Source organism: Trichechus manatus, unplaced genomic scaffold, assembly GCF_000243295.1.
Source record: "Trichechus manatus latirostris isolate Lorelei unplaced genomic scaffold, TriManLat1.0 scaffold00074, whole genome shotgun sequence".
In the NCBI taxonomy this organism is placed as follows: Eukaryota; Metazoa; Chordata; class Mammalia; order Sirenia; family Trichechidae; genus Trichechus; species Trichechus manatus.
In genome coordinates, this window is record NW_004444010.1 from 12,865,618 (window position 1) to 12,893,364 (window position 27,747).

Below are 27,747 nucleotides of genomic sequence, written 5' to 3' on the forward strand. Positions count from 1 at the left end.
TGAAATCTTGTTGTTTATCTTTTGGATTTCTAATTGTTGTTTTTGTATGATTTCTAGTTGTGAATTTATTTTGGCATTTTGTTCCTGTATTATTTTCCTGAATTCTTCCATTTTTCTGTCTGTATTTTCCATGAATTTGTTTGCCTTTTCCATGAATTTGTCTATTTTTTCCTCATTTTTGTCTGCTTTTTGCTTCAACTCTTAGGTAATTCTGAGTATTAGAGATTTGAATTCCCCATCAGGTAGTTCTAGTGCCTTTTCATCTCCTGGAAAGTCATCTGGTGTTTTATTTTGGACACCTACTAGAACTATCCTGTCCTGTTTTAGTAAATGTTTTGATATTGTCTGCTGTCTTCGGGGCATTCAGTAGTTATTTTCCTCATTTATTGATTGTAGATTGTTTTTTTCATCCTTTTTTTTTTTTTTAATTGGCTATGTCTGAGCAGGCAGGCTGTGTGTTCTTTGTTGTTTGCTCATCTGTGGGCACAATACTTTTCACCTCCTTCTCCAATTGGCAGGGTCATTCGCTCAGGTATGGTACAGCATGGCAGGTCTACCTGAAGAGGAGTTGCTGGGATGGGTTGTTTGCAGCACTTACTGCAGCCACCAGGGCAGGTCGGTAATCTGTGCAGGGCAGTTCTGGTAGGCCGTGCCTGTGCTGCTTGGTGGTGTGACGTTATGCGCACAGTGCAGGTAGGCAAGATGGAGGGGGGAGATTGTGATGTTTGGAGCTAAGATGGGTATGGGAGAGAGGAACAGGAGCCAAAAGCATACAAACAAACAAAAAAGAGTGCTAGGGGAGCTTGCCGTTGGAGTTGAGAAATGAGAGACTATGAAATGGAGAAAAACAAAAAGGGGAAGAAGAAGAAAAAAAAAGAATGAAAAAATAAAAATTAGAAAGAAAAAGGAACAGCAAAGCTCCCAAAGATCCCACCAGTGTGGCTACGAGGTCTGGGGAAGTTGTTCCCCAGAAGCTGGGGAAGTACAGCCTGGCTAGGAGGCATAGGGACAGGAAGAGAAGGAAGATATAGAGACACGAGAAACTGAATAATGAAGAAAGACAAAAAGGGAAAAAGAGGGAAAAGAAAACAAAACAAATTTAAAAAAAAAAAAAAAAGAACAAGAAAACCCCCCAAACAAACAGAAAAGAAAAACCACGAAAAAAGAAATGGCCTCAGGGATCCCTCTGCTCGTCTGCACAAGCTGAGGGGGTAGGTCCCGAGCCGCACAGCACCGCCCGGCCAGAATGGGCTCCCAACTCAAGAAAAGAAGAAAGAAAACAAACAAACAAAAAAGCCCCGGGATCCCACCAGCATGGCAGCACAGACCTGGAAGCAGCTCCACACTCAAACGGAGCTCCACAGCCCCTCAGGAAGAAGCAAAGATGGCACACGGAACCAGGTATTTGAGCAAAAGGAGGGGGAGGTGGTGAGAGGTAAGGAAGAAATCAAAAGAAGCGGAAAAAAGCAACTCCAGCAGCCAACAAATGGCACTCAGGGAGTCGGCCAGTGTGGGCGGGTGGAATCCAAGCAACTGGCGCTTCCCAGCCAAGAGACTGTGGCCGTGGGAAGCAGAGGAGGCTGAGTGGGGGTGAAGAAGTGTGGGGGGTGGGAAAGCATACATCGCTGTTTACTGGTTGTTCTGTCTCCTGCTGGAAGCTCTGTGAATCTGCTTTCTTGTACCCCTTATTTGCTGGTCTCTGATAGGAGTCCAAGGTGGCGGATCCATGCTGCATTAGCTGATAGGGGACCTCTCCATTTATGTCTCCTCGCTCTCTGTTCTCTGTCAGTTTCTTATTCCATTTGGTGCTTGGCTGAGTTCTTTATCTCTTCATTTCATGTTTAGGATTTCAGGATTGCTGTTTTCTCTGTTTGGCTTAGTTTTTCGGATCCTTGCTGTGGAGGGATGGCGTGGTGCTTCTGCCTAGAGCGCCATCTTCTAAGGCTTTTCTTAAGAATAAAACTCTGTATGGTCTGGAGCATCCTTGGGATGATATTGCATAGAATGTCCATTTATATAAGTTATCCACACTTATTGAAGTAGAGACATCTAGCCTCTACAGGGTGATGTATTCACTGATACTCCCACACTGACAAGATCAATTTTTGCTGGAAACCATTCAGGAGGACAGCTACCTTAGTTAATGTCTTAAAATATAAAATAGAAGGCTAATTATTGAAAAAATACCAGGCCTGAGTAGACAGTGATGTTAATGCAACTTTGCTGGCTGTAGATACTAAGACACATTTACTAACTTATATTTGTTATAAGGCTTGTAATACTTAGACACCTGATGTAACTATTTCACCCATTCTCTTTAATTGCTTACTCTGCAGCTCACCTTATTTTTAAGAAAAACATCATACGACCACATGAATGAACAAACGGTAACTGCATGCAACAATACAGATAAATCTCACCAACATAATTTTGACCTAAAGAAGCCTGACACAAAAGCATGCATACAGCATGATTTCACTTACATAAATTTTACAACCAGGAAAAACCCTACTCTTCAGTAGCATCAGAAGTCATGTTAGTGATTACCCTGAGGGGAGGATGCCAGTATTTCTAGCAATGCCATAAATCTTGATTTAATGCGTCCTTAAAAAGGAGTCCCTGCCCTGGGCCCAGCTTGGGAGGGCTTTCTCTGACCCTTATCAGGCCCCTCCTTGCCCTCTGGGCAGAGCCAGCCATGGGATCCCTGGGAAGTGACCACACAGAGCCACACCCTCCTATTAGACCATGATCTGGTAACAAGGATCTTAGAATTGCGTGCCCCAATGGTCCAAGCCTGCTAACAGGTCCTGAGGGTGGCTGCTTTTGGGGTGGGGGTGGAGGTATCTGAACAGGATTTAGCCGTGTGGGTGGACATGCCTCCATGCATGCACACGAGGTACCTTGTCGCCCTGGATGGAGCCAAGTGGAAAGAGATCTACCGGGGCCCCACTTTCAACGCTGAGGGATTTGTAAGTGATATATTCCCTATGGCCTTCTAGGCTACTAAGGTCCTTCTGTGACACAAATGGTTTGTGCCCAGCTGTTAATCCAAAGGTTGGCAGTTTGTGCTGTGGAAGAAAGGTCTGGTGATCTGCTTCCATAAAGATTACAGCCAAGAAAATATTGCAGAGCACAGCTTTACTCTTTAACAAATGGGGTCTCCATGAGCTGGAATACAGTCAATAATGGCAACAGGTTTGTTTTTGGCTTTTCAGGCTACTATGAAGGTATTATTTGTCAACATAGGAGGACAGACCTTTGTCACTGAGAGAAAGACTGGAACCTAAACACTGAGGTTCTCCATTTGAACTTGACCTCCCAGGTCATTATAAAGGCTTGTTTGTCAAGGAAGGAGACAAGAACTTTCTTAATTTAACACTTTGTTACTGTGGTTTACAACTTTTAAGTATTTAGGCTTGGGGTATGGGGCCTTCCACCTGTATTCTTACCCCACAGCCTCACACATTTCAGAAGCAGCCTTAGACAAGCCTCACTTGAGACCTGCTGAAGCAAAATGTTTTCACTTTGGCTGTTAAATCTGAATTTTAACAAGCTCTTCAGGTGATTCTTACCCACAATTCCTTTGCTCTAAGCCCTTATCTCCTCTTTCATTTTTATCCTAAGTCCTTTTGTCAACAAAGTAGTGTTGAACAATTCATCTGCAAGCAACGAAAGCAGCTAGAGGAGGAGAGATTTAATGAATTGTGAGGCACATATCAAGCCCAACTTCCTTCTATTTAGAAAACAGGGTTACTGAGTGGCGTGAGCTGGTGGCTTCCATTCTGATTTTCCTCAGTGAAGAGACATCCTGTGAGACAATCATGATCCCCTCAACAGTCAAGTCCAAGTTCATGCTCCCTTGTCAATAGAATTCTCTTCTTTTTAGATTGACCTTTCTTCCCTACTTGTTACAGAGTCTTATCTTTTGTATCTATTTTCTTTCTCTAATCATCTCTAACGAGCCCTGGTGGTACAGTGGTTAAAGTGCTCATCTGTTAACCAAAAGATTGGCAGTTTGAACCCACCAAGCACTCTGTGGGAGAAAGATGTGGCAGTCTGCTTCTGTAAAGATTTTACAGCCTTCGAAACCCTATGGGGCAGTTCTACTCTGTCCTTATAGGGTCACTATGAGTTGGGATCAACTCGACAGCAACGGGTTTGGTTTGGTTTTTAACCATCTCTATTCCTCAATGCGTAGAAATTTTGTTTTAATGTATGATTATCTAACCCAAAGCCCTTTGATCTTTCCTGATAGGTGAGAAACAATGCCTGTTTGCACAGCTAATTCCCTGGCAACACATTAGGATCACCTGGGGAGCTTTAAAAAATTCCCAAGCTCAGGCCTCCTCCAACCAATTAAATACTGATCTGACAGTGATGTATGATGTAAGAATGTGATAAAAGTACGGGGAACAGATGCTTTTGCATTATTCTGGTCACATCAAAAACTTCAAAGAACGCTTTTCTCCCCAGATACCCAGAGACTTTGAACCGTTCCTTTGTTATTCTTATAGCATTGAACAAACACTGGTTATGAATATACTCCCAGCTATCTAACTCTGCCCATCCCATAATGCCATCTCTTAAAGAGTTCTGCAAATGCTGCCCACAAAAGTGGCACCCACCCAAATGCACTCCAATATCTCTTGTAAAGAAGTCTCATGGCCAAGGACAGTTAGCACCAACACTGGGTTCCAGAGATTTCAACTGAGGGTGAATATAATTGTCTTAGTCATCTAGTGCTGCTATATATAACAGAAATACCACAAGTGGATAGCTTCAACAAAGAGAAATTTATTCTCTCACAGTCTAGTAGGTTACAAGTCCAAATTCAGGGCATCAGCTCTGGGGGTAGGCTTTCTCTGTTGGCTGTGGAGGAAGGTCCTTGTCATCAGTCTTCCCTTGGTTTGGGAGCATCTTGGTGCAGGAACCTCAGGTCCAAAGGATGCACTCTGCTCCTGGCACTGTCTTCTTGGTAGTATGAGGTCCCTGTCTCCCTGCTCACTTCTTTTTTCCATATCCCAAAAGAGATTGGCTTAAGACACTATCCAATCTTATAGACCTCATCAATATAACTGTCACTAATCCATCCCATTACATCATAGTGATAGAATATACAGCACACAGGGAAATCACATCAAACTACAAAATGGTAGACAATCACACAATACTGGGAATCATGACCTAGCCAAGTCAACAGACATTTTTGGGGGACACAATTCAATCCATGACAGTAACTAAACCTGCCAGGGTCTTCTTGCATAGGAGAGTGTTCTTGCCTTGGTGGGGGGAGGTGTTGTACTATTATTAAACATGCTGGTGACATATCCAGTCTCCCCTCTGTCACTTAGAAATTTAAGATGCACATGTATTGTATGAAAGAGGAAATGCACTTGAAATTTAGGTACAGTGACTTACTAGGTAGGGCTAAGATTATAAAGCTGGCCATTTAAGAAATGGACTTTGAGGTGTATTGTCAAGGCAGTTCCTATTCCAGTTACATAGTATATCATACCATAACTCGCAAAGTTAGCAAGGAAAAAACATCTAAATTATGCCAAAGCAGCTGATATGGCGCCATTTCAGTTGGGATGTAGAAGTCTTCAGTGTTTCCAGTTGGAGTCCCTGCGTGGTGCAACCAGTTACTGTGCTTGGCTGTTAACTGAAACGTTGGAGGTTCAAATCCACTCAGGGACACCTCAGATGATAGGTCTGGCAACCTACTTCCAAAAACTCAGCCTTTGAAAACCCTACGGAGAACAGTTCTACTCTGACACACATGGGGTCTCCACAAGTTAGAGTTGGAGCCAACTCAACTGCAACAAACAAACAATTAAACAATGTTTCTAGGTAATAGAAACAAAATGACTGTGTTGTGTAAAAATTTTTAAATTTGATCCTCTAAGTTTTTAATTGTTGAAGCAGTTTTCAAGCACAGATTTCATAGTAAAGGAGAAAACAAAATCAAGAGAATAAAGGCACCTAACCAAAACCCACTGCCACAGAGTCGATTCCAACTCACAGTGACCCTATAGGGTTTCCAAGGCTGTAGAGCTTTATGGAAGCAGACTGACACATCTTTCTCCCATGAATTGGCTGGTGGATTCAAACTGCCAACCTTCTGGTTAACAGCTGAGCGCTTTAACCACTGTGCCACCAGGGCTCCTGAATGAAGACGGTATCACAATAAATCATGATAGTTATCAAATTTACCTTGTGTAATTTCTATTTTCTCAACTCCATCAAAGAAGGACACTATGGGGATATAATATATACTTTATAGTGGCTATTTTCTCAATTTCACAAAGAGGGACACTTTTAGTGTAAGTTGTTGTCTGCCTGGATCATGACAGTGTTCAAAGAAGTTGACCATGTGTCTCACATGTACTTCTCCGGACTCTGCAGGTGAAGTCTGGATTGGATTTTGCCTCAAGGCCCAGTTTTAATCATCAGTCTATTGAAGAAGACTGTCATTTTATTCCCCACTGAAGAAGGGACAAATTTCAATTCTACCAAGAGGACTTCTTTTTACAGTTGTGTTCCCTCCGGGACTTACATTCTGAGTCAGAGAACTGGAATTAGTATTTCCTCCAAACTATTAACCTGCGTCCTGGGGCTTGGGCCCGTTTCTGCCTGGATAGCGCGTGGAAATTGCTGATTGTGCTAGAGAATTGCTTTGTAATTGATAAGGGGCTGTTTCACCCTGGAGCCAGTAGTACATATTGAATAAAAATTGCACATTCCTTGGAAGAAGAGAGAAGAACTACACAGAAGCGATTTAGATCCTTACATGTTATTATATTTTGTATTTTAGAAACTGAAAGATCATTTGCATCCCCTGGCCTGGTTAAGAGCCCTGGTGGCGCAGTGGTTAAGAGCTCGGGTACGAACCGAAAGGTTGGCAGTTGGAATCCACCAGCTGCTCCATGGAAACGCTGTGGGGCAGTTCTACTCTGTCCTATAGGGTTACTGTGAGTGAAATCGACTCCAGGGAAACAGGTTTGATTTTTTTTTTTGCTTGGCCTGGTTAAGAATGGTCAAGAAACATGCCCTACTTCTCAGGGTTGTCCAGCAATCCTCGCAGCAGCCAGAAGATGGCGCTAACTTCTTAGAATTATCAAACAGGAGGCTAGAAGACTCAATAGGGAATTTTAAAAGTCTAACATAAAAATATCTTTCAATAAAAATATCAGTCTGTTTTCACAGGTTTACAGATAACTATCCAGTAAGTGCGTTAGCAGTAATGTTCGTTAGTGTATACAGTTGCCAGCAATCATAACGTAGGATAAGGAACTGGATGGTTGCTGCTCATTTTTACTTACCTTGTATTTATTTCTTCTTTAGATACTGTAAGTAAATTAACATGTATCGATTTCCTCCTTCATGTGCTCAGTGCTGCACAGAATTTAAAATGATGATTCCTTTCTTCCAGGAACTTTATAATGAAAAGGTGGCTCACCAGAGATGAGAAACCTCTAGGGCATCTCCCGGACCTAGCTCAGATCTTAGAACCACCACCACGCTTTTGCTGCCCCTAAGGTGGAGTCACTCATCTCTGCCCCTTCCCTGCCTTCCAATCTCAGGGTCACTGCAGTCTCAGACCTCCTGTTTGCAGAGGCTCCACCCTTTGGGCCACATCCCTCCTTCCTCCTCATTCGCATCAGCTTTTCTGATAAAAACGAGAACTCCAATGGTTATTCGTATTTTATTTTAAATCAGTGCGTTTCTCATTTGTATACGTTTGTGGGTTTGGGCAACGGTGGAAAAATCAAAAATTATTTCTGTGTTTACTGATCTTTAACAGATGCTTTAAAATAGATTACATATATCTCAACATGTAAAAAGACTAACTTTTCACATGAGCTTCTTTTTCTGAACATTCAATGAGACGGAGGTTGATATGAGAAAGTGACATAATTGGTGAGGAAGAATTTAGAGGAAGGTACATTGTTGCTAGCTGCTGTTGAGTTGCCCCCGCCCCGACTCTGCTGACCCCATGGATAACAAAACAAAATGCCATCTGCATGACTGGTTGCAGGTCGGACTGTTATGTTTCATAGGGTTTTCAGTGGCTGATTTTCAGAAGTAGATTGCCAGGCCTTTCTTCCTAGTCCATCATAGTCTGGAAGCTCTGTTAAAACCTGTTCAGCATCATAGCAACAAAAACATCCACTGACAGATGGGTGGTGGGTGTGTATGAGGTGTGTATGAGGAATTGATCCCAGGTCTCCTTCATGGAAAGCAAGAAATTGACCGCTGAACCACCACTGTCCCCAATAAAGGGGCTAAAGTAGAGACTGCAGAAGGCGGAGTGAAGCTGAAAAGCTAGGGCAGGCAGCCCAAGGAGAAGCAAGAGGAAAGAATGACATAAAACAGAAGCAAAGGGAATTAAAACCCAAGGAAATGTTAATTTTCCCCCAGAATGTCCTGAAAACTTTACACTATGTAACAAAACTTACGATGTGGACCATTTCTACAGAAAGAAGTATGAGGTCTCCTGGACAATCTTTGATGGATTAGAGAGCCTTCAAAGCTCTTGTCTTCTGGATTTTCTACTCTATCCCATTAGCCACCAACTGACTTTTCCTATTCCTGTCCAAACGATTTCTGCAGGACACACACTCAAAATATTCAGGGCTACTATGGACTCAAGGAGACTTGGTGGCACAATGGTTAAGCACTCAGCTGCTAACTGAAAGGTTGGTGGTTCTAGTCAACCTAGCAACTCCACAGGAGAAAGACCTGGCAATCTGCTCCCATGAAGACAGTTCTACTCTGTCACCTGGGTTCTCTCTGAGTTGAAATCAACTAGAGGGCACCAAACAACAACAAAATACAGATTCATTGTGTCTCACGTTAGCTGTGTTCTCAGTAGCAATTTAAATCATCCTCAACAAATTCTCTTTCATATTACCCACAAGGAAGATTTCAAAGCTCTTTCCCTCTTTTCAAGTCCTCTGATCCTCTGACCTGGCTGGACCTTCTGTCTCACTAGATAATTTCATGACCTACTTTCCTGAGCACAGAGGCACTGAGTTCATCCTCTGTGAGTTCCCTCAGCCATACTCTCCACACACTCAAATTTCCCATGAACTGTTGTCTCCAACCCTCTACTCGCTCACAGGCAGTCCTTCTCCTATCTTAGCAAACCTATCCAGCTGCAGGAGGCAACAGAACAGAATAAAAGCTGTGTGAGCTTTATTTATGCTTGGAAGGTGTGGGTGTGAATCCCAGTACTGTTGCTACCTCAACATATGTTCCTGGGCAACATGCACAATTTTTCTAAGATTCTGTTTTCTCCTCTGTGAGGGTATGGGAATGATACAGGCTCACTGAGTTGTCTGGAGGATTAATGACGTGTTATCTGTGAAGCACTTTGCACACTACTTAGAAGTACAGAAAATTCCCTCAGATTCGTAACTGTTGACTTTAAAATGGAGGAATTTGAAGCCCAGGAAGGTATGGCATACTTTCTGAAGTCACCAGGTTCAGGACTTGGGTGAGAAGAGTAAGCTGGCCCTGCAAATCTGTGACTTTGACCTCTCCTATGTCCCACTCACCCACTTTTCTTAAAGCATCATTTCTGTCTCATTTTTAAGGCTCTTCTAGCTTCTCCTGGGAGTCACTGAATGGTGCAAATGGTTAACATGCTCGACTGCTAACCAAAAGGTTGGAGGTTCAAGTCCACACACAGGCACCTTGGAAAAACGGCCTGGCAGTCTACTTCTGAAAAATAAGTCACTGAAGAAACCCTGTGGAGCAGTTCTACTCTGACACGTACGGGGTTGCCATGAGTTGGAATCACTCCCACAGTAACAAGTTTGGTTTTTGTTTTGACCTTCTCCTGAGTCTTAAATGTAAGTATCCCCCAGGATTCTATCCCTGACCTTCTCTTCTCCCTCTACATGACCATTCTTTGATGATCCCATCTACTCTGACAATTTCAACCTTGGAGGTGAATCTGAAATCTACATCTCAAACCCTGAACCACGTTTCCCCTCATCAACTAGACATCTTCAACTAGACACCCTTCAAGTGCCACAAACTCCCCAGTGACACAGAGGCACATCTGAGGGATGGTCATAACCATATTTATGAATTCACTGACTCAAAATTTCAAGACTGTAGAAGACCTTTTAAGTTCAACAAGTGAAAGAAAGAAATTTTAAAGAGGACCTGGTTTATAAAGAAAGCAGTTCCTATAAGCAATGGAATGTTAAATTATCTCTTACTTTAGCCTGAAGTACAAGTTGATACTATTTTGTCCTCTTCTCATTGGCACCCCAAATGGCTCTCTATGGTGACAACATACACAGTAGAACAGATGCCAAGGAACAATTGCTGAATCTAGCTGTGTTCTATTCAAACTGGGACACAAAGTAATATTCCTGAAATCTGATGCCAACAGGCCTATTTGTCTCCTCTACATCTGTGAGGCTTGCTGCTAAGATTTTCTCTTACTTGTTTCTAAACACTTAATCTCCATATGCAGGTGACTATTTTCTGGACATCTGCTTATGTCCCAAGGGCTATCTGCTTGGATGTTCAGTTCTCTTAGTGTTAAGTAAAGAGACCATGCTTGTCTTCCTCAGAAACATCAGAGAATCTTGGCAAGGACCACTAAGCAGGTAGACTTTGCATTGGTTCAGACCACCAACTGTTGGTGTCTGTTTATTACACAGTTTGGAAGCACTGACTCCTCCCATCACACTGTAGACAGGCATATGTCTATATATGTATATAGACTACATAGTGATCACCTACCATTATCAACTTCAATGTTTTCCTCCCACCTATACATACACCCCAGTCATTAGTTACTTTATAACCCAGGAAATAAAAACTCATTTTAGTAGTTATTCAATAAGGTAGATCATTTTCTGTGAACAGAAAAACATGAGAAGAATTCTTAAAGCAGTAAGAAATTGTTGTCAAGTCTTCCTAGTTTTGCTTCTTCCATACAATGGCAAGAACATTAGACTAAGAGTCTAATAGGAAAAAAATGCTGTATTCACAAAAGCAACCGGGAAAAACCACAGGCCTGTGCAAGAAAATTCCTCAATAAAATCAAATTGCAGAATTTTCAAGATTGCTAATGCTTGGCACGTCCTTGCCTGGGCAGGGTGATGTGTTCTTTCAGTCTCAACACCTAGATATTTACCATCTTGGAGATCTTTCTCTATTTATGACTGCCAACATCAGCTTGGCCTCAGGGGGGCAGTGTAGGTCTCTTAATGTATCTAAGCCATGGCTGAAATATTTAAAAATTACTTCTAATAATCTGAAATATAACAAAATGGAAATATAACTCACAGGAAATAATGTAACATTAGATATTTGGGCCCAAAATTAATATAAGAGATTCACACCCTCAGGAACTGGAGGTTATTTAGTCACTGGACTCAGAAAATAAGTCAGTAGAAGACTTGGAGAAGTGGCTGGTGACTCTTTTCCCCTTCTCTGGGTCTGTTCCATTTTTCCTTCCTCACACTAGGGGTTGGCAAACTATGGACCCACAGGCCAACTCTGTCCTTCTGCATAACTTTGTAAATAAAGTTTTATTGGAAAACGGCCATGTCCATACATTGACAAATTTTTTACGGCTGCCTTCACACTACAACAGCAGAGTTGAATAGTTGAGATAGAGACCCAAAAGCGTAGAATATTTACTCTCTGGCCCTTCACAGAACAGGTTTGTTGACTCCCGCACACGATTTATAGTATTTTTCAATAAGGGTGTAGAGGTGACAGTGTTAGTTACATGGGGCTTTGATATGTGTCTGACCAGCCAGGAAAGGTGCCAGATTCCTAAAACACATGTCTGGAATATGATGAAATTGGCATCTGCCAGCCATTTCCAGTTTGAATCACATGCACACAAATGCTACCAATAATAAAAACCTAGAAAGCTGATTCAGAGATTGCAAAGTACTGGACATGAAATTGGGGGATAAGAGTAGTGTTTTCATCTCTGCTTCCAGTCGTGAGTTGCAACAATGGAAGAAAAACAGCTCTTGCCACAGAAGGGGTTTGCCTTCAGGCCTGGTGCTTCAGGCGTTCCACAGGGCACAGGCTGCACTTTCCAGAGCTGGAAAGCCTGTGTTTGTTCAGAGATGTAATTCCCAATCTGATCACAAGAGTTCAAAGCTGAAAGTGTGGTAAGGAGGAGAAGAATATTCACATAAATGGGTAAAATGGAGGACTCTGTGGCAAAGAGAGAGAATAAAACAATAATAACAAATGTAGAAGAGATATGTCCAATAATTTACACAAGAAAGGGTAGGGAAGGTAACTGAGAACAATACACAGAGTCTCAGACATATCTACATATTTTTGCACAGAGTCAAGATAATAAAACAAATGAGAGAATTTATCACAATGACACGATAAATACAAATTCTTGGGGAAACTCAACATGAGTGAGGAGTGTGGTTAGAGATCTGTAGATGAAGAATAACACAAAGAACAGAAATACTAGGTGCCAGCCACCTGGCCTTTGTGTGTGGCACATCCCAGGAAACCGAGAGAAGTTGAGGGGGCAGCTATGCTACCGTGGGAGGTAGAGGGCATGGGACAGGTGGCCAGGACCTCAGTCAGGAAAGACTGTATGCTTTTCAAAAGGTGGGGAGATCAATCCATGAAACTATATCACAAGTGCTTTTGGTATTGTTCCCTAAAAACATTGCAGAGCTGACTAATTAGCAGATGGTTTCTGATCGTGGAGTGGGACAAAGTGGTGTTCCAGGGAAGAAAGCATGATTCATGAGTGTGGAGTGCACCCTATCACGTTGGCAGTGAAGAACAAGAGCATAGCCTCAGGAACTCCCCTGCTGGGGTCTGAATTGGCTCCACCATTTCTCAGCGGTTTGATTGTGTTACTTAACTTCTTTACCTCAGTTTCCTTAGTTGTCAAGTGGGCATAATAATAGCACCTACCTCATGGGGTTGTTGTAAGGATAAAATGAGCTAATGCATGTAAAGGAATTACAACAAAGTCTGACTCAAAGAAGTGCTATGCGATTGCTAGCTGTTATTGATACAATTACCAGACCAGTGGCCAGGAGAATGCTACAGACCTGGGTTAAACTAAATTTTGACAAGGCGTTTCACTAGTGTCACATGATGTACCTGAGGGATGGCTGGAAAGGTGGTCTGGATGAAGCACAGGTAAGCATACCTAAAGTTGGTATGCACAACTGTAAGTTCACTTTGTTGTTGTTTGGTGCCATTGAGTCAGTTCCGGCTCATAGCGACGCTACGTACAACAGAACAAAACACTGCCTGGTCCTGCAGTATCCTCACAATCGTTGTTACTCTTGCGCCCATTGTTGCAGCCACTGTTATCAATCCACTTTGTTGAGGGTCTTCCTCTTTTTCACTGACCCTCTACTTTACCAAGCATGATATCCTCCAGGGACTGATCCCTCTTGAGAACATGTCCAAAGTATGTAAGACGGAGTCTCAACATCCTTGCTTCTGGAGAGCATTCTGGTTGTGCACGTTAGCTTGATAAAAGTTGTCTAATATCAAGTAACATGATTGTCCTCGGTCTTTTCCCATTCAACATTTTCTATCAACAGAAGAACTAAAGGAATTTTCATTTCTTGTGAAAATTGTGAAATATTTGAAGTATTCTAAGCATACAAAAAAAAATTTCAACATTTAGAAATGACAGCATCTGGAAATGCCGTATCTAAAGCACTAGTGATTTCCCTCTTACTGAGAATATTCAAATAAAGACTGACAGAACCCTTGGTGAAGGGATCGTGGGGTATCACGTGAGGCATGTGTTTAGAAAAAACTAAACGTTCATTCATTCAATTCATTCAAATGTTTTTTGAGTAGTTAGTATACATCAGGCATCGTCTTAGGACTTGTAATATATCAGAACAAAACCAATACCCTGTCTTTGTGGGATTCTCAATAACTGGAAAGTTCTATGAATCATGAGACCTTGGTTTCATTTTAAGAATTGTCACTAACTATGCAATAATTCAATGAGATAGATTGACACAATAGCCACAATAATGGACTCAAACATAGCAACGATCATGAAGATGGCGCAGAACCAGGCAATATTCTGTTTTGAATCCACCAGAGAGTAAGCTGCCTGAGGGCAGAATCTGTGTATGTGGTTTCCTTTTGAATATTCCCTCTTTCTTAACAGAACCAGTTGTCATGGAGTCCACTCTGACTCATGGAGATCCCATGTGTGTCAGAGTACAACCGTGCTCCATAGGGTTTCCAATGGCCGATTTTTCGAAGTAGATCACTAGGTCTTTCTTCCAAGGCATCTCTGGGTGGACTTGAACCCCCAACCTTTTGATTAACACCCTAGTTTACCATTTGCACCACCCTGGGACTCCCCCTTCTTCTTAATGCCTGGTAAAACTGAGTGCAGGAGGGGTCAATAGGTTGCTCTCTGTCAGTTCTCTGGAAGCCTTTTGCATGTTTTCTTCAAAAAGACTCCAAATTCACTGGAGTTTATATAAGTTTCTGCTTTTCCCCCCACTCTTCTTGAAAATTATTTTATTCTTAACATGTTGTTGTCAGAATTGTACATATTGTGTCACTGCCTGTCAAGCAGGCCTATTGCTCATAAATAATGATTTTAAACTTATATTATCAAAGTTATTATCTTTGATTGGTATACTATTCTGTGGAAGCCAGGTGGTCTACACATCATTTTATTTTGCTTTTTTGGGGGAAAATTTGATGTTAGGTACTAGATATAAATTTTATGAAATCTATCTCACAAATATGATTACATTGTAAATAAAATGAAAATCTGAAACGAGGGAGACTTTTTTTTAAGTGAAGTCCTTTAGCAAGTATATCTGGACAATTTAGAAAATTAAGTGTGGGAGTGGAGATGGTAAAAAAAGAATCAGGAATTAGAAAGTTCTAAGACAAATGAGTGCAAATTGGAAAGGCAGTGAAATGTGTTGATTTCTGGTTGAAGCAATTTCCCTAGAGGAAACAGTGGTGTTTAGAAAAGACCATTGGATTTAAAATCAGAAGATAGGCGTTTGTGACTTGCAGTAGTCATGTGATGTTGGGCAGTTACAGAATGGCAGTGTCCTTGGGTGTAAAATGAGGTTTGTGATATCTGCATCCCAGAGGAGATGGTAGGATGCTATAAACAATCAACCAATACTTAAATATCTTTTCCAGTGTTTATTTCATTTTCTTGTCTTTTTCCATTTTCTAAAACCTCCAATACAATGTTACTATTTCTTGGCACATGCATCCTCTTTTCCTGAACTTCTGGCACCCCATCTTTTATGATCTATTTGTTAATTTACTCAAATGGCTGTTAAGAGATTCTCTGCTAGGTGCACAAGTACAATTCTACCCTCAGGGTATCCCCCAAAAAGCAAGACAAGTCAAGTCAGACTGGGTAACTTTTTTCTGAACTTTAGGCCCCTCTTCTCACATTTTTCTTTCATTTTGGTCCTATTTTTGAGGTTTAGAAAAGGAAATTGTCTGGATTTGCTAAAGGCCAAAGGACTCAGACTGTAATTGTTACACATAATCTCTGTTTCTAAGACGGGAGACCCTTGAAATCCTCCCACCCCGCTCTCAGATGCATTTCTTGTGTTTCCTGAAGAGTGATTATACGGCCAGCTAGCAATTCAGGGTGTCAATAAAAACTTCTCTCCTTCCTCTGACAGGAACATCCAGAAAAAAGTCTTAATGGAACCATGGACCCTGGATTCTCTGTCAGCCCAGAACTAAAACAATTTCCGAGGCCAACTCTTCAGACAGGGATTGGGCTGGACCGTGGAACATAAAGTGATACTCATGAAGGGTGTGCATCGTAGCTCAAGTAGATACAAGAGACTAAATGGGCAGCTTCTGTCCAGAGGTGAGATGGGAAGGCAGAGAGGGTTAGGAGCTGGTTGAATGGACATGGGGAATCAGGGGTGGAAAGGAGGAGTGTGCTGTCACAGTATGGGGAGACCAATTAGAGTCACATAACAATATATGTATAAATTTTTGCATGGGAAAAAAGAAAAAAAGTCTTAATGGGACATTACGGTTCTTTTGTTAAAAAAAAAAAAAAGAAATTGTTATGAGCTTCTTCCTACTTGCTGAGTCCTACTCGCTGGGAAGTACTCACCTCCTTGAAATATATCTTATTCAAGGGTGTTAAATTAACACTAAAATATTGAGTTTAAGTTTAAGGTCTCAGTGATAGATAACTACTCTCTAATTTGGTTACGGATTATAGTAAAGTATCAAATATGCTAAGAACATCTAAGCTGCCATTCTCCAGTACTGCATCTAAGCTTGAGCAAAGGAAGTAAATGAAAAATTACTTTAATTTTGATTTGATTAAAATAAAAAAATTAAGAAGAAAATGACATGATTATTCTCATATCATATTTAAGTTGGCTAGCGATGTTTAAAAAGATAATAACTCCACTTTGAACCAGTCATGGCTTGCTTATTTAAAGCCTCTCGGTTTTAAATTTAGATATCTATATACAGACTTGTATTATATATAATAAAGATTATAAATATATATAACACAATAAATAAAATATTGTATATTTAATTTATCAAGTTTATGGATTACATTATGTAATTTCTTCATATTATTATTTAATATTCTTATTGTTGGTGTTATTAGTTATTGTTGAGTCAATTCTGACTCATGGAGATCCCATGTGAATGTGTACAGAGTAGAACTTCTCCATAGGGTTCTCAAGGTTGTGACCTTTTAGAAACAGATCTGTCTTCCAAGGTGCTTCCAGGTATGTTCAAACCACCAACTTTTCAGCTAGTAGCTGAGCGCTTAACTGTTTGCACCACCCAGGGTCCATAAGACTATGGCACTCTGACAGTGTCATCCATGGTCACAAAGTGGCCGTTCAGCAGAGTGAATGGAAAATGCTTTCTTCACCTAGAGACTGGCTGCTGAAATTCTGGCTCATCTAATTTCCTTTTTTCCTAGTGCTTATGTCACCTAAAAGAATTGTGTCTCAGATTTACAAAAAGGACAATTACCCTCAAACATCAACATTCTCAACAAAGTATGCTTGATTTTCTATAGCTATAAAGCTGCTGTGTCTTTGACTCTTTTCCCAGACTTGCTGAAGCTCCATTCGATTTATACTACTCCACATCATGTCGCTTCTCCACTCTGGCCCCAGCGGTCCTCAGACCTCTCAAAAAAGAGTTTCATCTCTCAGTGAAGACTAATAAGATAAAGCTCATGTCTCTCACGCCCCTATTTAATGCCTTCCTGCATAATTCTCCAATTTGCAGACTCCAGCCAAGGGCCAATAAAGCAATTTCCTCACACATTTTATGGTTTCCTGCTTATAATGCTTTCTTTTTTTTTTTTTTCCCATTCTTTGAAAAACAACATTAACAATGATGCTTTTAGTCCATCTCCAACTGCCTGGAAAAAGCAAGAATGGAGGGAAAGAAGAATGGAAGCTTGTCTAGCAAAGTTTTAGCCAGTTTGATGGCTTCTCATTTCCCCAGAGGCTTCACTTGAAAGCTTTAAGCAGCCTCTTGAACCCCTGTCCACAATTCAACATTAGCACTTGCTTTGTTTAATTTGTTTTCTAATCCTACCTCATGATCATGTAAAATTAAGTCTGGCAACTTTTGGTTAAAAGTTTATGGAACCCAACTGGACTTAGATGAAAGGATGCTTCAATAGAGACTGAAAATATAGAAAGGTATCAGTATCTAAGCCATTAGACAATAACAAGCTGAAACATCAATTAAGGGGATAGCTTAAGGTAGCATATGATGTCTCTCAGATTTATATCTCTTGCTCTGATCTCTCTACCAAACTCCAGCACCGTGTACAACTCCTAACTTTCTGATAGGAATCTCAATCTTAACGTGAGCAAAACAGAATATCTATACCCTTCCTTACTTAATCTGTTCTTCACTTCCCCATCTTGGTAAATGGCATTACCACATACACCTCAAGCCAAAAACCTAAGAGCAATTCCTCATCCATCTCCATCCTCCCCCTCCTATATATAAATCATAAGTAAGATTCTGAAAGCTGGAGGGTGAAAATATGTTTTGACTATCTGTCTGCTTTTTGGCATCACCTCTGCTATACCCAGTCCAAGCCACCAATAGCTTCTGTAGAACTACTGAAATGGCCTCTGGGGTCCCTGCTTCCCATCTTGCCCATTTGCAATCCACTTTCCATGGAACAGAGAGAGAGAGGGCTTTTTAAAAATGTAAATAAGTTCATACAACACTCACAATAAATCCCATCCCATTTCCAGGTTCTGCAAGGTCCTTGAGGAACTGGCCCCTGCCTACTTTTCTGACCTCATCTCATCTTTTCTTCTTCTAGCTCATTACTATGTAGTCACACTGGACTTCCATATCTTTGAAGATGACAAGTTATTCCTTGGGGCCTTTGTTATTTCTCTATCTGGAATGTTCTTCCTCTACTCACCTGGCTGGCTCCTGCATATCATCCGTATGTCAGCAGAAATTGCTTTTCTGAAAAGCCTTCCTTGACTGATTTATTTAATAAGAGTCCCTGCCACTCTCTACTGCATCACCCAGTTCCCAGTTTTATTGTCCTTACATCACTTCTCACTATGAGAAATCATCTTGTTCATTTATTTGCAAACTATCTCTTTTTTTTACTTTCCTTCACGAACAGTACTGTCCAATAGAAATGAGGCACATATATAATTGTAAAATTTCTAGTAGTCATAATAACAAAGTAAAATTAATTTTAATATATTTTATTTGACTCAATATAAAAAAAAAAAAACCTGTTGCTGTTGAGTAGATGCCCACTCATGGTGACCGGATTGATGTGTTACAGAGTAGAAATGTGCTCCATAGGGTTTTCAAGGCTGTGACCTTTTGGAAGCAGAACACCAGGCTTTTCTTCCGAGACACCTCTGGGTGGTTTCAAACTGCCAACCTTTTGTTCAGTAGCTGAGTGCTTAACTGTTTGTGCCACCTAGGGGCTCCTGACTCAATAAAACCAATATTATTGTTTCAACATGTAATCCATATTAAAAATTATTAATGAGATATTTTACTTATTTTTCATACAAAGTCTTTGAAATCCATTGTGAGCATTACACTACCAGCACTTCTCCACTGCAATAATTCAAGTGCTCAATAGTCACATGTGGCTGGTGGCTATATTGGACAGAATAGCTCTAGAATGTATGTGCCATGCAAGCAGGGACTTTGCTGGTCTTATTCACTGCTGCATTCCTTGTGTTTATAAAACAAACAGTGCCTGGCACATAGTAGGCACTCAAGAAATATCTGTTCAGTGAAAAAATAATTCAAAGAATTTTGAAATTGCCGAGAAATTCTTCAGTAAAGATTGTATATCTGTCTTTAAGTGCAATTTTAAAGGCTTTAAAAACATCTAAGTAAATAAATTAGTTACCTCGGGTGAGGAAAAGTACTGGCTTGATAGTGTAAGTATGAATTTTGGGGAAAAGATCCCAGTCTTTTTGTATTCTCAATAATCTCCATGATATTGTTCAGCTCCCCTTGGCACTTAGAGTACCCTTGCCTGAAATGCCCTCTCCTCACTCATCTCACTAGAAAATTGTACACATCCTTTACATCTTAGCTCAAATTCTCACTCCACTGGGAAGCAGGTCTCCTCCAGGCCAACCTGGGTGCAACTTAACTTGGGACCCACTGCTCTTTGGATGGCCCTATATTATAGCATTAAACCTACTCTGTTGAAATAGATATGGGGTTCAGTTCTACTCTGACACACACGGGGTTGCCATGAGTCAGAATCAACTTGACAGCAGTGGGTTTGTTTGGTTTTGGTTTATTTCTGTGTTGCGATTTCTATGAAGGGGCTTCTGATCCCACTCTAGATTGGTAACGGTATTAGAGTAACCATTTAGACCTCCCGTGAGAAGAAAATTAATTGATCTGATTGATGAGATGGAAAAAATCTAGACTATATTAGTCAGTGTATGTTAATTGAGTACAGTTTGTGTATCTTATTTGCCCTTAACTCAGAAGGAAAGGGGTGTAACTGGCTCCTCCAAGACCTCCGCAAGTGGTGTGTTGGTCAGAAAATGTTAAATGTACAAAAGCATCAGATAAGGATCCGAACATCATCTTCACTGTTGATAAATCTGGATTGGATGTTGTGAGTCTAGGGTTACATCCAGCCTAGGCTGATCTAGGTCCGCCAAGAAGAATGATCTCAGGGTCTGCCTTCTTACAGCACTCTTTACTTAGAAACCACAGAGTTCAGGTAAATGTGGAATGTTGTATGAATCTCCCTTGTCCCTGTTGGCACTGCACCTGGATGGTGGAACTATGGGTTGGTATGTAGGCCTGGGCTTCTGTAATTATAATGGTTCTAGAAGGTTAATTGGAATCTGAGGACACAGTTTCTCTGCGTCAAAGTGGCCCCTGTGCATCTTATCTCTTGTCCATGGTAGTCATATATAGTCTACGAAGGTGAAAGAGCAAAAGGAGCTGTGTGCCTGGGTAGATTCTGGACCTCTATTGACATTAAGATGCTTTACCTGCTATATCTCTTGTCTTGTATTCTTCTGTTAAAAACAAAACCAAAAAACAGTTGCCATTGAGTTTGACTCATGACAGTCCCATGTGTGTCAGAGTAGAACAGTTCCCCATAGGGTTTTTAATGATTGATTTTTCAGAAGTAGATCGCTAGGCCTTTCTTCTGAGGTGACTTTATGCGGACTCGAACTTCCAATCTTTTGGTTAGCAGCTGAATGTATTAACCATTTGTACCACCTAAGGCTTCCTGTATCCTTCCATAAAGCTAAGCAAATGTTAGGTTAATGCCTCTTGCATTTCATAAGTTTGACAACTGAAACCTGTAACAACCACTGTATGAAGGCAGAGGCCAGGTGCCAGAATCAGGCTTTCTAATATTTGTCCTCAAGTCATAATTTATAGCAGCAGAGAGAGGGTTTCATACACAGGACTTGTCAGCATTTTTGTACAAGAAATCGAGGCTTCCTTCTCACCCATCTGACAGCCACAAGAGTAGAGACAAAAAGAACAAGATCACCTATATGTGGGTTGTTATCCATTGGGAGGGTTGGTCATGACAGAAAGAAATGAGAGAACAAGACTAGATGTGCTCATAGCTTGTTATGTACAAATTTATCCAATTGGGAGGCTTTTACCAGTGAATGGAAAATTCTTGCAGCTTCACTAGTCAGTTAAATCAATATTTTTCCCATGCATAGAAGTAACTCAGTGGTGGACAGAATTTGAGTTTTTCTAGTACAAATGTAAAAGCCATGAGAACAATGGCATGGGGCCTACTAACATTTTGTAAACTTGTCTCTCCAGTGTTCACTCCTTGGAGCTGAGGCCTTTGTTCATGCCTGTATCTGTAGCTATCAGCCAAGTGCTCCAGGACTCAGTAGTAATAATTTCAATGAATAAGTGAATTAAAAATAAGTGACTCATCAATCTTCAGCTTTCAATTTCTACACTATACAAATCTTGTTAAAAGTTTTAGACTTCACCAAAGTTTACAATAGAGAGCCATGCAAAAATTATGTGCATAATACTAGATTTATACTGCTGCTTTCCTCTGAAGAGCTCAAAGTACTGTACATGAAAACCGTCATTCAAAATGAATCTTGTTCATGTTCTTACTGAAGTCAGAAATATAGTCAGTGTCAGAAAATTGAGAACATTTTGTAAAAGTACCAAGTACCAAAGAGGCTATTTCAATTCTTGTAATTTTACACAAGAGCCAAATGTTTTGGGATTCATAAAGATCAGTTTCTTTAGTTCTTTATAGCACTAACATGGACTAGAGTTTGGGAAAATGGATTATATAGAAAAAGGGAAAATACTCACATAAGGAAAAGCTACTGTCAAGTTAATATCAAACAGGAACAGAAGATAGATAAATTATTTGAAAAATCTGACGGATATGACGTCTAAGAGCTCTTCCTGATACACCACTTATAAACAACTATCATTAACAGGAACAGTCTATAGGAATGTTACAGATAGAAAGGGAGAGGATTAATGGACATGAATCTAAACAAACAAACACATCTAGAATGTTATTCAATCCAAAAAACTTTGGGGTACGGTTAATTCTCCATCCAGGCTTAAGGTACATCACCTGACATGAACTTTGAACTCATATTCAGGTAAAGATTTTGATAGCCTCTGTGGCCAAATTGATTTTTAGCCTTTTAAAAAGGGTCTTTTTCTGCCAAGACAGACCAAAGCATACTGGGTAAAAAGATAAGACAATGTGAGTAACAGCAGTTAAGATCAGTTGAATATTAGCCTGACTTAATTAAAGTAAGACACCCACCCTGTAAAAAGGATAAGCATGAGTTAACAAACAAAGGTAGTTCATAAACCAGATTCTCCTAATTCATTCAACTACTTAGTCATCTACTCAGTTTTTATAAACAAGAATGATTCCAGTATCCTGAAGAAGTATGCTATTGCAGTAGTAGCCTGAAAGCATTAAAACATCATTAAAATATGCCTTTGTCTGATCATGAGATACTAAAGTTACTCTTCAGCCATCTTCAGGATTGTCACACATACATTTTACTTTCAAGCTCAACTGCACAGCATATTGTTGATTAAGCCATCCAATATCTGTTTACACATTGCACAGTTTTGTCTGACCCTCACTCAATTCTGCTCCCCAGCAGGAGGATGCTAATTTAGAAACAGAAAATATTCATCAGAAAAATATGACTTAGAAAGAGAAGACAAGGGACAGAAGACCAAGAGAAGCAGTTTACTTCAGGTCAGTGCTTTGACTCTGGGTGGTCATGAAGGGGCATTAGAGAAAAGAGTGGGGCAGATGGGTATCCAAACAGTTGACTGTGAACTTGATCTTCACAAAATGTCTTCATTGTTTTGTTTGAAATAGTGTGGCTAAAAAATAATATCATAAAAGCTCATATTAAGAGGTACATATAAAAACACATTAAAAATTGGAAAGGATCTGGAATTATCTTTGCCATTTCCACTTGCATTAAGTTATTTGAGATCTTAATGTTTTTCATAAACTTATCATTTTAACATAATGTTTACAGAGACTAGGAGGAAATTATATACCAAATAGAAAATATAAGTGGTTGGTTGATAATAGAGGGTTGGGGGACGGCAAACTAAAAAATATGGGAAGGAGAAAAAAAAGGATCAAAGAAAATACTTTTAAAAATGATTTGAGGCTAAATAAAGAAAATAGCTTTATAAAGATTTAAAACAATTTCAAACTCTAAGAGAAAAAGATAGAAAAAAAAGAGGAAGAATCTAGAAATAGGGATAAATGAAATTAAAAGAATACTGGCATGAAAATGTGAAACTATAAATCTAAAATTAAAATTTCTATGTATGTGTTATGGAAAATATATATATTTTTTTCCTTTTTTGTAAAGAGCTAAAGAACCCACAGGCTATCAGACTTTAAACAAAAATAGAGATGAAATAAAGATAACTAAAAATAAATATGTCATGTGAAAAAGATGTTTTCCCCCTTTTGGCAATACTTTCAAAGTTATAACCTAGAGAAGGAACCTTTATTTTAATGTATCCATGCCTCAAAAGAGATTTGGGATTCACTTTAAGATTTGTCTTCAGATTCTGTTGTACCTTATTTTCATATGTTTGCTCCTTTAATTCTGGGCTGACTCAAAACTCCTACACTGGTCATCAAGTTGACTGAGCTGCAGGTAGGCAGGTATTGGCTAACCTCAGCAAGAGTTCTTTTAAGAGCCAAAACATGTGGGCCTAACCCCATCCTATGTCCCAGTTATATACAACTACCAGCACAGCACACTAAAAGGAATTCCAAGAAACAAAATGATATGAAGGGTGCATCCCATGAGCCCGTGTAGACAGAGCACTGAGTAACACAAGTAGGGGTACAAATAAAATATGTCTATAAAAGGGCTGGCAAATACGTTTCATTTCAAGTGTCAGCTCTGATTCATTTGCAGCAGCTGCTTAGAGTACTTCTTTGGGAAAGATTCCTAGTCTAAGTCCCAGATCAGAGGAAGAAAATACTGTAAAAAATTCATAAAATTCATAAGGTGGGAGTAGTAGAAGTCATACCTGACACATATTTGTCACCCCTGATATAAAGGATATATAGAGATTTTCATATATTGTTCATGGAGTTGTCCTAAAGCAACTGTAGCCATGAATTACATATAGTCACAAAAAGGCATTACACACACACATACCCATAAAGCAATCGTAACCAAGGATTATCATATAGTCATAGAAAGACATTACCTACACACACACAAACACACTCTATATTTTACACACACACACACACACACACAAAGCAATCGTAACCATATACATCATACACACACACACACACACAAATACATAAGGCAATTTTAGCAGGGGATTAAGCATACAGTCATAGAAAGACATTATATACACAGACACACATAAGGCAAATACAACAAAGGATAAAGCATGTGGTCACAGAAGGAGATTACACACACACACGCACATGTATATTATAAAGTCATAGAAAAAGCTTATAGTCACAGAAAGAGTATTTTGAAGAACAGTATGCATTAGAATATATAATTTTTTGGTTTGTTTAAAAATTGGATTCTTTATTGAATTATCAACCCTCTATAAATTAGATTTTTCTGGATTAAAAGAATAATTTAGGGAACAAACCCATTTTTATATATACCCAAATACATAAATTACTTAACATTTATGCAATTATGTAGATTACTTCCTCAATCTCCTCACAATTAAGTATCTTTGAAGCCAGCTGTGTGGGGGACTGACACAGCCTGTTATATCACATCTGTTTTTTCCCACATTCCAGCAACACCGTCTTCCAGTTTGTCAGGGATCCCACAAACAAAGAAAAGTAACTTTGCAAGAAATCTTGAGGTTCTGGTTAATCACAAAAACCAACAGCTTTATTTTACTGCACATTTAATTGGGAAAAACAAAGTTGTACATACAAAAACATTTTATTAGTGCTAACATTAAGAATTTAAAGCCCCTCACAAAATTGGTTATAATCTAATTTCTCAATTATCTCTTAGTTGTTCAATTCTTGACTAGTGTAATAAAGTCATTTTTTATTTGTTATTTGCATTTCTCTTATTAATCAAAAAGTAATAGGGCAAGAAGAGGTGACTATAAATCTGAGGTCACACACACCTAATGGACTCATATGACTTTGTAATTAATCCTCTGTATTTAAAATATCCTGGAAAGATAGTTTTTGTTTTTAATTTTTAAAATCTTCTTTAGTTTTGGTTTCTATTTAAAATCCTGAGGTAAGAAGACATTGTGAGGTGAGGACCCATTTGGAAATGAGCAACTGGCCTTTAATCTTGGTTGCTGAGAGCTGGAACACAGCTGAAGCTAATGAGTGTGGGCTGACCAGATAAAGAGGGAACACCTGCCACCTGGTGCTGACTAAGCCTCAGGAGGCATGATGTAATCTATCAAGGCCACATGGGGAGGCCCATAAAAGCTCTGAACCTTGAGGCTCACAGGAGCTTCCTGGTTGATAACCATGCACAGGAGAGGGTAGTGTGTCACTCTGTGGGACACAAGAGCACCATGCTAGGACACTTCCCAGGCCTCACCCTATGTGTCTCTTTATTTCAATCCCTTTTGGTTGTAATAAATCTATAGCCATAAGTATAGTGCACTCTCCATGAATTCTGAGTTGTTTCAGCAAATTAACAAACCCACAGGGGCAGTGAAAGCCAGCAGGGGCTGTCATCTGCCTATTTGGCAGTCTGAAAGAAGATGTCCTGCTAACTCGTGAGCTCTGACCCATCTCTGGGTGGCTAGGTTGGAAAAAGAGTTTGCCACTTGGGTGGCTGGCAACGAGGATGGAGAAGTGGGAAGGTGAGGACTGGATCTATCCTCACATTTTGGGGACTGGATTAATGCTGGTTCTTCACATGCAGTGATAGTAACAAAGGTGGGGTTTACCCACTTTGCCCCTTGCTTAGAGTAGACATATATTTGAAATTCTCAGTATAATACTGTTATTTCTTGTTCTTTCTGATTTAGTTACCTAACATGTACACTGTTCACAAGTACTGCAAGCTTTAGCAGAAACATCAATATAAGACTCTCATACTGGCAGGAAGTACCCAAAAGAGAACTGACAGATCTGTTCTATATTGGAATTTAAATGACAGGCTGAAATATAGCATCTTTTCACCTGTAATTGGACCAAGAAAGGACCAGAGGAGAGAGAGGCTTCCCTGCTGGTGTTCTAGCACTTCATTTGTTAGCTACTCACTCCTTCTTTAAAGCAGTATCTGTTAAGGATGTGGCAGGATTAGTATATTTTTACCTTTCTGTAACTTTTTTGTTGTTTGTAAATCTGAAACAAATATAAAATTTAGAAAATAGAAAGGTTGAAACACACACTTATAATTTCTAAAATTGGCAATTTCTCAAAGTACGTGCATATTGGTTCATCAATTGTAACAAATTGTACCACACTAATACAAGACGTCAATAATAGGAGAAACTTTGTTTAGGGGGAGAGAAAGTATATGTGTACTCTCTGTACTTTCTGTGCAATTGTTTTGTAAACCTACAACTGCTCTAAAAAAATGAAGTATATTAAAATCTTCCAAAAAAAATTCATGAATCAAGCATGGAAAAATAACTCCATGCATTCCAAACTTATCTTTCTATTATCATCCAGTAAAAAAATGTCTGCAACTCTGTTGTTGTTGTTATTAACATACATCTAGAATAACCCATTTTGGGGTAAGATTAAGGGGTAAAGATTATGATATCATCATAATCATCATCATTATTACATTCATCATCACCACCACCACCAGAAATCATTTACCAAACATCTCTCTACCATTTCATTAATAGCAAGCGCCTTCCTTTGGACACTAACTAGAATATTCAACAGTGGCAAAGAAATAAGAACATACAGAGAATTGAAAAACATCAAACATATGATCAAAAAGGTAAAAAAAATACTTTCATTTACATATAAGTAAAGTATTACAAATCAGAGAGTAGTGAGAATTTAGATTGGATTCATGAATTTAGATAGGTTCAGATTTCTGGTAAACAGCTTTTCTTTGCCAACTGTAAAAACTTTAAAATTCTCTTAGTAACCCTTCAAGATGAAAGTATGTTCATCTGTCATTTTAATGGCTAAGAAATCATCCCTTTGGCACCATTTAGTTAGGACACACATAGCAAGAAGCTGTCAAAGTGTTAAAAAGGTGTTCCTTTTGGGACAGCAATGATTTGACTAAAAGCCTCTGCATATTAAAAATAATAACCATAGCAAAAAACCAAGGTTAGTTAAAGAAGGAGAAGGAATTAGTTTCTGAAATGGAATGAGAAAAGTTTAGAAACAAAAATAATCTATTTTTCTTAAGATTTTAGTTTAAGTCTGGTCTTTTTACTAGAATTTGAGTTCTGTATCCTACTTTGCTCCTGCTCCATCAGGGACTCTGTTGTGTTCTCTGTCAGTGCAGTCATTGGTGGTAGCTAGGCACCATCTAGTTCTTTTGGTCTCAGGCTGATGAAGTCTCTGGTTTATGTGGCCCTTTCTGTCTCTTGGGCTAACACTTTCCTTGTGTCTTTGGTGTTCTTCATTCTCCTTTACTCCAGGTATGTGGGACCAATTGATGCATCTTAGGTGGCCGCTTGCAAGCTTTTAAGACCCCAGATGCCACTCACCAAAGTAGGATGCAGAACATTTTCTTAATAAGCTTTGTTATGCCAAGTGAC